The 13,426-nt window shown below is 44.7% G+C and overlaps 1 protein-coding gene across 4 annotated transcripts in view; it reads right to left on the bottom strand.

Moving 5' to 3' along the window:
• CYRIB (CYFIP related Rac1 interactor B) overlaps positions 1–11,633 on the bottom strand; it is a 143,698-nt gene extending 132,065 nt beyond the window's left edge. For 2 of the 4 annotated variants that reach the window (XM_025184919.2, XM_006123559.4), the window contains exon 1: positions 11,486–11,632. The gene's annotated coding sequence lies outside the window, so the exon portion shown is untranslated. Of the gene's footprint in view, positions 1–11,485 lie in introns of all 4 variants that reach the window. The other 2 variants (XM_025184920.2, XM_025184918.2) reach the window with 2 other exon arrangements.
• Between the last annotated feature and the right edge of the window lie 1,793 nt (positions 11,634–13,426).

Genomic DNA, 13,426 nt, shown 5'->3' with positions numbered 1-13,426 from the left:
AGCGCCAATGCTCTGTCTCAAGGGCTCAGACAAGGACACACATGTTAGCAGGGTGGAAAGAAAAGACTTTGTGAACCACATGCACGACATGCTGCTGGAGACAGAGTCACTTCAAGTTCCTCTCTGGCATTAGTATTGCAAAGAAGGATCTTCCCTTCCCCCACAGGAGTACATATAAGAAAGATTTGCATTGCTTGGAATCATAAGAGGAAGTTGCAAGGAAAGTACCATTCTCAGCCAATGTCTGAGTGAATGCATTGTGCACATAGGATCATGCTTGTTAGAGATAAACGGAAGAGGAAGAACGAAAAGCCTAAGCAACATGCAAATAATTCAGAGGCAGTTCATCCCTAAGAAAATAAGAACCTAGAAACACCACAGAGTCCACAAAGCACTAGGCAACATGCTACACAAAAATGCTTGCTGCCTATAACAGTGCATTCTCTCCAGCAGCACTGGTCAAAGTAGAGAACACTAAGTAGAATCGTGCATTCCTTGTGCATTCAGAACTCCCATTGAGGTCCAAGGAGATAAGAATACTGAAGAATCATGCAACGAGTTTACAGCATCAAGTCCATTATATTCAACAACATGTTCACTTAAGCAAGTTCTTCCCTTTCAAGCATCCCAGCTCTCTTTCCTTGTTTCCTAGAACAGGCTAAGCTACCATGAGAGGCTATGGGGAGAAATATTCTTGATGTTTTATTGTTTGCACGAGAGGTCAGACGAATTCAGTAGCAAGACAGACACTCATATTTCTGTAGCAGTCAACCACAAAAAGCATTCTCAATCAGAATACAAACAAAGAGGGCAAAGTTCAGCAGGTGGCTAAGTCTGGAAATACAGCACACCAAGTAGATTAGCTAAGAGACCCATCTTTTTTTCCCCAGACTTGTAGAACCCCTAGCATGATAGGAGACCTACTCATTGACCAGGTCCAGAAGAGCCACTGCGATAAAAATAAATATTTTAGATTCACGAAGATTTATATTTTATGCATACACAAATTTATCAAGTAAACACTAATTACAAACATACGAACTGAAGGTGGACCTGAACGCCTTCCCCCCAAAATCTCAGGAAAAGGCTTTTCTTCCCTTCATTAGCCAAAGTTTTCAGTGTTTGAAATCCACCTCTAATAGAAATTAACTTCAAAACAGCAATCATGGCAACAATATTTGGTTCCAATCCTTAAATAGATATTTGAATAATTTGTTCATTCATAGTGAGTCCTACTAATGTTCTAATTTGATAAGCTGTCTTTGGCAATGGGGGTCTGGATATCTGTGATACATCGAGCATATTAAAAAGAGATTGTGTTGCTCCTTTCAGTAAATATTTCTTGAGGCTTCAACACAAGCAGAATGCCAGGCAAACCTACTAATGGACGATAGATCATATTTTGGGGACACAGCCAAACCTTTAGAGGGAGCGAACTGCCTCAGGCAATCATAAAACGGCAGCTTCTGCTCCACTCACTTTTGTAAGTGGTAAAAGGTTTGAGGACACTTTGGTTCCGTGATTTATTTTTTCATGTCGTGCAGGTGAAAGGTTCCCAACTCACAGCTCTGGAAACCGACATCCTTTCCTGTATATGCTGGCAAAAGACATACAGGTTCCCTTCTATCACATTTCAGTCCTGGCCTGGAGTCGTTCCTGACAGAGCTCTCTTGTCGGTAATGGAGTTACAGTAGGGGTTAAAACGGCTCTATATCAGGGCTGCACAGAAGGAGAGTTCTTCTGTGTGTTGGCCTCTTTCGTTATGTGAGAGAGGTCCTCTGTGTGGACATCACGGTAGAGAAACGAGACATCTGAGCAAACTTTTGAAAAGAGCTTTAAGATACGGTTTGCAACTGACCCTTATAGCCTCAACCTGCCCACCGGAGTTAAGAAAGACTCCCCAGAGGTGGAGAATGTGCTTGGATTGGGTGAGGACTAAACAAACCTAAAATTACCTCCCTGCAGACACGGGCAGTAGTAGAGCTGCAGCACCCCCAGGCTTTGGTCCCAGTTTGGTCCCATGCCTGGGGCCTTGCAGCCACCTGGGCCCAAGGTTCCATTCCTGCCCCAGCCTGGGGCTCCTCAGCCATCCCTAGCAGTAGCTGCAGCCTATGGACGTGAGGAGCATGGTCAAGGGTAAAGAGGAGGTGCCCACACTAAAAAAAAAAAAATAAAAATAAAAATAAAAATAAAAATAAATAAATAAATAAAAAGTCCAATGTCACTATACCTACCAAAGTTTGGTTTCTGGTTGACTTCCAAGTACTGTAGTTATTAATTTTTGGACTCCAGCTCTTGGGCTTCTCCATACCACGTAAGAGGAAACAATTCTAGAAATCTTTGTGCTCAGTGCTAGAAATCTTTTTGTCCTGTGGAGTCAGTAACAGAGCTTTCCTTTAAGGTTTGGAGTCTGGCAATGGTCTCCAACTGTTCTGTGGAGGGAAGGAGTAGCCCTGAGACTCAAAGCAATGTCCACCCATCTCCAGCTGGAAGGAGGTGCTAATGATGCAAAGCCATGGGGACTGATGAAAAGATATACAGGAGAGCCAGGTATGTGTCAGGAGAGGGGAAAAATCCAAAAACATCTAACAGAAGCATAGATTTAAGGAAAGATAATAAAAGGAGCATCCAGACATAGCCTGGCCTTCTGAAACAGTGCGCAAAGATATAGGCCTCACTGGATTCCAGATTGCTCCCTTGACTACAGAAGTCCCTAAATGTTCTAGGCAACTTACGGCCAAGTATGTAATTGAGCAACAGCTTAAACAGCAGTGCTTTAATAATCCACCCATTCCCAGGGGTAGAGTTGCCAGATGGTTTCACAAAAAAATACCAAACTCAAAAAAAACAACAAAAACAAAACACCACACACACACATGCTGGGAAAAATTCTGTTGAGAAAAAAAGAACCAGGGTTCAATACCGGACACCTGGCAACCCTACCCAGGGGTTATAATTTAGTACCTTCAGATAAAGCATTTTAAAATAAATAGCGAAGAGGAAATTATTTTCAGAGCAGGGAAACAGGAAGTCCAGCTGTGTTGTCCATTTTTGATAACTCAGTAGTTCCTCAGTTGAGATTTACCCTCACACGTGGCAGTGCTACAAATTTAGGACCTGAACTTCCAGTTCGTCTGATTTTTTTTTTACTGACTGAAACTCGGGGAATAATACTTTCCTTCCCCTTCTGAGGTCACAGCTCCTGGGCTGAATAGAATTTGCAGAAGTAGGGCTTACTGTAGGACAGTGGTTTTAACCTGTTTTTCCATTTGTAGACTCCTAAAAATATGGAGGTGCAGACCCCTTTGGAATTTTACATAGCCTGTGGATCCCAGAAGACTGCAGACCACAGGCTGAAAACCACCACAATAGACTGGTGAAATCAATGTTTTTAATTTCCCCCTTAGAGGTCCAAGGTCAAGGTTTATGAGCCACAAGTTGACGGACGTAGTCACAATTTAGACACCTTGCATTTCAGAAAGTCAGAGTGAAAGTGGTCAGTTTCACACATCATTATCGCTCTAAATGTCAAATGGGTGGACTAATATTAGTAACTGCTGATCAGCAGGGGTAAGAAATTCATTCACCGTGTTCCTTTTAAACACACCTTTGGTACAGCCACAGAGAATATGTGAATTACTATCCGTTAGCAGAACTTAGAAAATTTTGTCTGGCTTCATTTAGCATGAATTAGCACACACAGAATTGAGGCTGACAAGACAGACCTTTCTGATGGGACTATTGGCAAGAGGGGTTAATTTTTAAGACCCCTTAAATGCTGATGTTTACATTTAAAAGAAAAATGGTCTTAACCAGTAGTGTTATGCATTCTGGTTGCAATGTCTTGAGAGTTGATTGTATATTGGTCCCACATTTTGCAGTGGGTAATTCCAAATGTTCACACAGTCTCTGGATGGTTACTAATCGACACAAGTACTTTGAAGGCAAAGAATGCTCCTTAGCTTCAAGGGTTTACAGTGATTATTGCAGACGTGGTATTGAAACAAGTTAAGGTCCCATAGTATCTCTAGCAGCTATAGAATGTCTTAAATCCAAGGGGGTTGTGGTGTACTGGTCTGAGCAGACTGAGAGCAAAGTGTACTTTGAGTCTGGCTGAGCGTTACCCTGAGTCTCTCTTAGTAAGACCCAGGAAGTGGCTGTGAGGAGTTTGATCACAGGGGTCCCCTTGGGACTGGCCCCCAGTATGCTGATCATGCCACTGAGTCCACCTACCTGCCATGAGGTGTCCGACCAGCCTGTCTTGCTGGGCCAGAAGCTCTGGTCTCCCCTGGCCAAGAAACAAAGATGGGGTAACTGCTCAACAGCAGAGCAGCACAGACACTGAACACTCTCAGCTCTGAGAAGGCTCAGCCAACAGGCTGATGACGGCACCCACGAACACAGTCCCAACGAGAACAAAAATCACAGATAAATCCATCTTATACTGTATAGAAGTTTTACAGAGAGAAGTCTCATGAGATCAGCCCTCTTTATCAGTGAAAGAGATATGCATAGTGGTTGTCCCCCCCCCCCCCCCAAAAAAAAAAAAAAATCAGTAAAAATTATTTATGCTGGACTTGATGATAAACAGAAGTATAAAGAGCAGGATTTCAATGAATGCCAATGAGAACAGAGATACAGAGATCAACGTCAACTGCTAAGCCAAAATAAACAAAACATGCCAGCTAATTCTAATATACTAAAACTTGTTACACACAAATTCTTACCCTAACAGTTGTTCTAATAATCTTTTTAACAAGCTGGACAGCCTCCTAGCTTGGGCGCGATCCTTCCTCCAGTCAGTCTTAGATGTTTCCAACAGGCATCTTAGGTGGTAAGAGGGGATATCCTGGCATCTGGCCTCTCTCCTATTGTTTTGGTTTCCCACTTTTAATTCCCCATTGCCCAAGGTGGGAAGTCTTTGTGTTCAGTTCAAACTTCTCACTTCAGTGGAAAAGTACAGGATCCAAAATAGGTTCCAGCATCAGGTGGCCTCATCACATGTCCTGGCAGGACCAGCCACAATCCAGGCTTATAGGAAAAATAAAGCCATTCACTGACTGTTACCTTGAGCACTGGGTCATTAAGTTCTTAAATACCACTAACAGCTCTAAAATTCTAGATTTATAAACAGAGTTACACTTCATATTTCTAACTTCACATACAAGAATGATACGTGCAGAGAAATACTATACACACTTCAGCAATTGTAACTTTAAAAGTGCTATGTTACATCAGGGCTACTCAACTTTGGAAGCCTTGGGGGGCCACAATGATACTCACAGCACATGCCGAGTGCTGCAACTTAAGTATGGATGCATATACATGCAAACATATATGCAAATAGCATCTTTCACACTGACAGGCATGAATACAAAGATTAAGGCAAGACTACACAACACACAAGCCCCATTTAAGTCAGTTCTGCGGAGATTAATAACATGAAATAATATGACAGCACTTTTAATGACCAATGATAGTCCAGGAATGTAACTACTAAAATGCATATCAAAAGAAGACCATTATATTGACTTTTTTTGTTTTAGTTCCCACCCATGGGCCACGTGTTGAGTAGTCCCTTGTTATACCATGTATGTTGTGTGAAGCATCTGAGTTATGCATATTCATAAGCCAGTTTCATGAAACATGGTGGGGGGGAACCAGAGTCCTGGCTCCCAGTTTTCTACCCTCACTAGTAGGTTTTATATTTACCTTTTTCTAGACAGCAAACTTTGAAAAATAAAGAACTTGCACATTAGGTACCATGATAACAAACACATTGCAGACAGACTAGAAAGATTTCTTGCAGTTTTTTTGCAAGGCACATGGGTTTTGATTAAAAACATTTTAAAGATGTACTTTTTTTTTTTTTTTTTTTTTAAAGAAATGCAGCACAATGCAATAAACAAGGAACAAGTGGAAGCAGGAACTATATAGACCTAATAATTTTTGTTACTCTCTGCTGAACTCTTTCCTATATGTCCGCATGCTTTCTGTAACGGGAGGTGGCAAAACTAGACACAATACTCCAGATGTGGGCTCACCAGTGACAAGGAGGGAAATAATCACTTCCCTAGATTTACAGGCAATGTTCCTATCAATGCCTCCCACTGTACCATTAGCCTTCTGGCAACAAGGGCACACTGCTGACTCATATCCAGCTTCTCAGCTACTGTAATCCTCACCTGCCAAACTGCCTCTTAGCCAGTCAGTCTCCAGCCTGTAGCAGTGCATAGAATTCTTCGATGCTATGTTCAGGACTCTGCACTTAGACTTTATCTACATTTGCAGAGTTTTTGTGCGATCAGTTTTACCAGCGATAGTGAACCAGTATAAGAAAACTACTAGTTTGTGTATTTACTTCCACAGGCGTCAGATAGCGTTTACGTTTGCCACAGTTCCATCGCAGGACCCTGAGGACAGCTGTCCTTCAGTACAGCTCCTTTCATTTGGATGACAAGTCTTGTGGGAAGGGAGGGGGTGATTGTGGGGACATCCTGAGTCCTGCACAGTCCCTTCTCTCCAAACACTGATCAGTTTCAGTAGCTCAGCATTGCTCCATACAGAAGATAATGCCTGCTCCACAGAGCAAACTGTTACCTGGTCAGATGATAACACTTGCCAGGAAAACAGGAAGGGGAGGGGAATTTCAAAGTTCCTGGAGATTTACAGGGGGAAGGGCAGATGTCTATTTATCTGAGATCACAGCACCAGAGCTGCTGGCCAGGGTGGTCACTTCGGCATTGGAACATCCTGCAGAGGCTAAAAGTTCTGTAAACAGCAAGAATGAGTCTTCACTTGCACACAACAAAAGCATCACGAGTTGGAACCCTATATGCCGCTTATGGAGGGGATTTTCTTTTTGTGATGCAATTCACCCAGAAAAACTCATTGGCAAGTGTGGGTGCTCCTATGATTTTCACACAAAAAGGGTACTTTTTCTGCTTTAAATGGCAAGTGTAGACATGCCTTGAGGACAGAAGAATCTCATACATTGCTACAGGGCCTGATCTTCACCATTGGAGGTAGGCCAATTTACAGCAACTGAAAATCCAACCTATAGTATCAACTCAGACATTTAGTGACATTTGTAGGCAGACAGAATTAACTCTCCCACCATGCTGGTGAAGTGAGGCAAGAGAAGTATTCTGTTATACACCCACTGCAAAGTTAGGCAATGCTGCAAGGCACTAAAACCCTCCCTTCCCCTGACTTCAATGTCCATAGAGAATCCCAATCATGAAGAAAGAGAAGTTCCATTTAGAATTTCATTGGAATTTCATTGGAACTAGGCAGATTTCCCCAGCTGTGGATCTGATCCTAAAAGAGTTCCATGAATTTTAGCAAGAAATACTCCCAAAAACAAAACAAAAAACCCACAAGAAATACCTTATTTGGGCTTCAAATAATTAGGTAACTGCCATTTATCCTATAGTAACTTTCACTAAGAAGCAATAATAATTCATTAGAGTGACTATGGCCTTTCTACATTCTGCAAATTGCATTAAGCTTCTAACTGGCCTCACCAGCTAAACATTTTGCATCTTTATCTGGCTTGTTCACATTTAGAGGCACAGCAGCGACATTTAATTGTTTGTTCTCTTCCCATTTCTAAGGCTTAGTAATTGTGCTGTTTTGTGTTATTGAAAACCCATTACATGCTCCTTCCCAAGCAATGTAAACTACAGATCTTGTTTAAAGAAAAATATTCTGTAGACCATATCAGCAACATTTTAAAAGATGCTTACTGGCCACAAGCCCAATCTGCTTTCCACTGGACCCCAGAGCACTTGTCGACTTCCATGAGTGCCAGAGCAGGTCCTGTATCTGTTTAAGTAACACTCTCAGAGCTGTGATTACTTTTCTCTCCTGACACTGGAGAATCTGCAAAATAGACATTTAATATGGCACAACTGCCTACTGCAAGGTTTCTTGCACCTTCCTCTATAAAACCTGCTAAATAGCAGACCAGATGGACTATCTGGCCCAAACCAGCATGGCAATCAAATCCCAGTCCTTTCAGAATTTATTTCTCCTTGGTGCAAAAATAAAAAATAAATAAATACAGGGTTAGTGATCATTGTGCAATGAAAGCAGATACTCTTTGCTGTTTTGTATTCTAATCAGGCAACGCCTTGTCTTTTTAAAGGGACTTTAAAGAATGATCCATTTACAGGAAACAGCTCATTTGTTCACTGGACAAGCTGGGCAGCACAATAGGAAGCTTAACCACAAACCAGGCAAATCAACTAGCTATAATTATTTTGTTAATTTTCTCTGTATTGCATCACCAGTCCTTTTGAAACCTACTGTAACTTCTTCCTTAAGAGAGGTGGCTAACTGCATACAAAAGCCATGTCTGCTGCTCACACCCATGCTTTGTCCCTTCTCAGACAAGGAAGTGCAAAGCCTCCAAAAGCAGAAGTGCTTTCCTTCTCACAGGCCAGCCCAATACATTTTTGGCTCTCACACTGAGCTTCTAGCAGCATTAGCTAACAACAGGTGCAAGATTTGCATCAACAATAACAAAGATTCAAAAGTCTCAAACCCAGCATCTGCTCTAACAAAAGGGGCTAATATGCTTTTATTTAAAGCACATCTACATAGATCAGTCTGTAATAAAATGGTCCTCCAAGGGCTCATCATGTCAGTCACCTCAGTCTGATATGTGGATTATCTGAGAAGCATGCCCATGCCCACGCATGCATGACGAAACATTAGCCTGCAACTCCTAGCAACTGATCTATCAAGTCATCAGTTAATAATGGGACTTCAAACTGGGACTTACTGGAAATTACAGTGATCAAAACTAGGAATATTATCTACTCACTGGTGTTTCCTGGGAACTGACATTTGCTGTGATCATCTTTATTTACAGGGCAAAAGCATTAATATTACTTAGCACTTCCACAGCTCTAGTATCTTATTTAACACAAATATTCCAGAATTCTAGCCTTATTACTTTTCATCTTCAATTTCCTTTACAAACATTCACTAGCTGAGCTCCACAACCACATCTGCAAGGTAGGTAAATACAATTAATCCCGTTTTACAAGTGGGGAAACTGAGACAGACAAGCCAAGTCACATTAAGGTCACAGTCAAGGTTAAAAGCATAACTCAAATGCCTGCCTCCCAATCCTACGATTAGAGCACTAGGACGTCTCTCTCATAGACGATGCCTCTTTAAAGCCTATTTCCATTGAAGACCCCTGTAAAGTCTAAGTTTTCTGTCATGTAAACTGGTGCAAGTTCGCTGACCACACTGACCTCAGTGGAAACAAGCTGTGTAAAATAATTGTAACAGAGGAGAATAAGGCCCCAGGGATCTGCAGGTGGATTGGTCCAGTCATTCTCTCCTTTGTAATTTACTTATCTCAGCCACAAGCAGTCTCCATCAAATCAATGCTAGTGCCAATGGCTGAGCTTTCCATGCGTTGTACCTTATTGAACAACAAACTGAGGCTCATGGCCTATTGATTTGTATAGTTATTTTAAAGTACAGGCAAGGAGAAGAAAATCCCTTTGTTGTAAACAAGCCTTTTGATTGAAGTTTCATTATCTGCGTATTTAAGAACATGCTTTTTTTGCCATCTCCACTGAGTGCAGATGGCAAGGGCTAAAAATGCTCTTAAAAAACCCCCACACCAATCGAATTAAATGCAAGCCCTTTCTTTCCCTAATTCTGCCAATTCCTTTGAAAATCTTCCATGCAATTCTTGCCCCATTATTCACTCCCTTGAGAGATTCAAACAAACGATCTAGATTTCTGAGAGTACGTTTCCAAAATGTTCAGACTGAAGCACCTCTCCTTACTGCTCCAACAAAAAGGAAGTCTATTGGTTTACCCCTTTGAATACTTAGCTTGATGCTGGAACATTATTGGGCTAATAACAAACACCCCTACGAGATGAACAGAACCAAGCCCATTTTGTGCATGGAAAGACTGAAGCACTGTGACTTGCCAAGACACAGCAAATAAGAGCTAAAGCCAGGAATTCCCAAGAGTCCTGAAATTCTAAATTCTTACAGCAGGTAGAGAAATTTTTAACTCAAGTGCCAAGTGTAAGAGAAAGACCCCCACACAAGCCAAGGAGCTGCTGCTGTGCCTTGCCTCCCACTTTGCCTGCTTCCAGAGGAGGGGAGAGTCACCGTGCCATTACAAAAATAAATCTTTCCACATCTACTTAACAGCTCTGGATAAAAGTATCCTGGGTTTTCCCTGTGTGGAATTTCCACCACTCTGACATCTGCAAAAACTCTTCCTTCCCTCCCTGATCCCACACCCAGTGTCAACAAGGAGAATTAAAACAAGCACCACAAGAGACCCTGGCCTGCATCCTTTGCATTTTTTACTGCTCATTCAAGCCAGTTGCCTGTGACCCCTTTCATCACCCCTAGTCATGCACACTCCCTCACATGGGAGCTAGAACTCACACACCAGCGGTCAAAGGAACATCTTTTTATTTCCGTTCTAGCCAATCTAGGAGCAAGGAATGGAGAAGGGGCCCTCGTTCCTGCTAAGCAACATTTTTCTTAAGGGGATTTTTTTTGTGGGACACCCCAAATTCACAACTGCCCCACCAGCATCATGGTAGATGGAGTACAAAACAGAGAGGTTTATATCACACTGTGTTAAAAACAGAACGGTCATCCCCCCACACTACTCACAAACCTGAAATAAACGTTTTTAAAGCGGAAAGAGGAAGTCTCCATAGAGTCCGGCACCAGCCTGTTTTAAAGGAGGAAGTAGAAGAGTTCAAAGATCTGCCCTTCCCCCTCTCCAACCCCAGTTCCTCAAGGCTGCTGCTGCTTTCCAACCCTAAATGACATGATGACTTAAACCAATGCTTTGGGCTATCACACTCGACCTGTCTTGGAAACAGGGCTCAGGTGAGCCCCACACTCCCCACCAGGCCAGACCATCTTCTTCACACACACAGGGAGGACACCTACTACTGCCCCCAGGCTGCTGTCGTGTCAGACTGGTTGTGCCTGGGGTTGGTTTTGACCCCAAGCCACTACATGTCTCCTCTCCCTCCCCCCAACCGCGTCCGTGCACGGCCAGCCTATCTGCACACCGCAGAGCCATGTAGCACGGCCGGAGGGCAAGGGAGGGTGATAGTCGCTGCGGCTTCATTCCCTGCATCCACCCAGGTGCAAACCACCATGCCGGGCTTGGCTTGGCCACTTGCTGCTCCTTGCTAGCGGTGCAGCCCTTCATGCATATGCATTATGTGGGGTGCTTCCCCCCAGGGTGGCTTGGGATGGAGAACACACAGGTGGATCTGCAGGGGTTGCTTTCTCCTTGCACCACATTTAGGTAGAAGCAGCATTGGCACATCCCTGCGGGAAAATCCCAGCCTTAGAAATAATCTGCCTCCTCCCCCACCAATACACCTTCCCCAGCGCCCCCTCCCCACCCCACTCTGCAAGCGATCGGAATGCAGCCACCAGCTGAAGCCCATGGAACAAGTTCAGGGTACCTGGTGCTGGGAGCGGGGCGAGGAGCGAGGCAGCCGTCAAATGCTGAAGGAGCCTCTGGTTTCTGCACCACTAACAGCCCCGGCTTCCGGGTTGGTCAGTTTCAACGTCACAGCCACAGGTTTGCAAAGCGGCAGCATGAAAAATAACTATAAAAGGAAGAGAGACTCGGGGAGGAAGAGGAAACCCTGTTTACCTTTGAAAAGCGCAGCAGCCCTGCCTGCCAGGAAAAGCAGATTTTCTCTACAAGCCGGGCAGGGACGCTGCACGCATGTACCGTGGGGAACCAAAGCTTCCCTTCTCCCCCACCTCTTACTCAGGATTGCATCCTGCAAAGGGCTGAGTGGCTCCTGGGAATACAAAGCACCTGAGCTCTCACCGACTGGCACTGGGCACCTCGGGCACTGTGAAGTTTAGTGGTGGTGAGGCGTTGCCAGATCTTCACGAGGGAGACATTTGTTTAATGCTGGATTCATTTTTCCGGGAGTGATAGAACTACCAGCTAGTTCTCCTGGATGACAGTCAAGTCCAGCCATTCTCATTCATTGTTTCTCAGAACTAGGGTTGCCAGATTGGTATCTTTTGTTAAACTAACACCCCCTGCCAAAAAAACAAAACAAAACAACCATACAGGGAAAAAATTCTGCTGAGAAAAAAAAAAGGGGGGGGGGGGGGGGAGAGAGATCAAAGTTGTTAAGCAAAAGTTGCACCACTCCCTCCAGTTTCGGGCCACACACTAACCCCCAATGCACGCACCCTTCCCCCTGAGCCAGGCACCCTTGTCCCCCCATCCCAATGTACTCACCCCTCCCCCAGAACCCACCATCCCAATGCACTCACCCCTTCCCCAGAGCCAGGCCCCCTCAAGCGCCCCCCCATCCCTGCCTCAGATCCAGGCCCCCCCCGCAGCATCCCCCATCCCAGTGCCCTCCCCGAGCCAGGCATCCCCAGTGCCCAGGTGCCCCACCCCAATCAAACTCCCTTCCCCACTCCCCCAGCAGAGCCAGGTACCGGAAGAACAGGACGGCCAGGTAAGTTAATTTTACTTTTAAAGTCACTGCTCCTGCAGCGCAGCCCAGCTGCCTCGGCTCACAGTGTGTAGAGGGAGGCATCACATGGCCAGCTCCCAGGTCTCTGCCGGGACCAGAGCAGCATGGGCCAGAGCAGTGTGTGCTCTGCTCCCACCCCAGCCTGGCATCCCCCCTAGTGTGGCACCCAGCAAGTGCTCCCTCCCGCCCCCCTTCACTACGACTTTGCCGTGCTCCTCACTCTCCTGCTCCTACCAGACACGGCAGGGGAAAATTTTCCCTGCCAGGCTTACATCCGAGGGAAACAGGAAATACCAGACATTTCACCATTTCACATGTCCGGTATTACCTGTTTTTTTTTTAACCTGACTAAACCCACAAATACCGGACACCAGGCAACTCTACTCAGCACCCGCACTACAGCTAGACTCCTGTTTTCACTCACCTGAATGCACCCAGTAAGGGTCTGATTTTCACACCTCTTCCCCCCCCCCCCCCAGCTCCATCTGAAACTAATCAGCCTGATTCTCTTCTCACCCTGGCCTACATCCATTAACATCAGAGGCGTTGCTCCTGTTTTGCATTCAGGGAAGAGAGAAATAAGCCACAGGGGAGGCGGGTGGGAGTATTTAGCAGCTGGGAAAAGCAGGCTCTTAGCATCCCTGGAAGGTGGTTCTTGTGAATGGGACCAACAAGTCATAGATGCAGAAATTAACTAACACCACCAGCGATGCCTGTTGTGGATTCCAACCAGGGGCTACTCCTCTCATTAGAAGTCCATCTGCATGCACATGCTTGCAGGAATATCCACCAGCCAGCAGAAGGGGGGTGGGGGTGTGATAAACCCAGCCTTTCTGACACTTGAGCACATAGTTAATTTTATGAACATGGGCCATAAAGTAGGAGAGTCCTTAA

Source organism: Pelodiscus sinensis, chromosome 2 (genome assembly GCF_049634645.1).
Source record: "Pelodiscus sinensis isolate JC-2024 chromosome 2, ASM4963464v1, whole genome shotgun sequence".
Classification (NCBI taxonomy): Eukaryota; Metazoa; Chordata; order Testudines; family Trionychidae; genus Pelodiscus; species Pelodiscus sinensis.
This window is presented reverse-complemented; position numbering and strand designations above follow the sequence as displayed.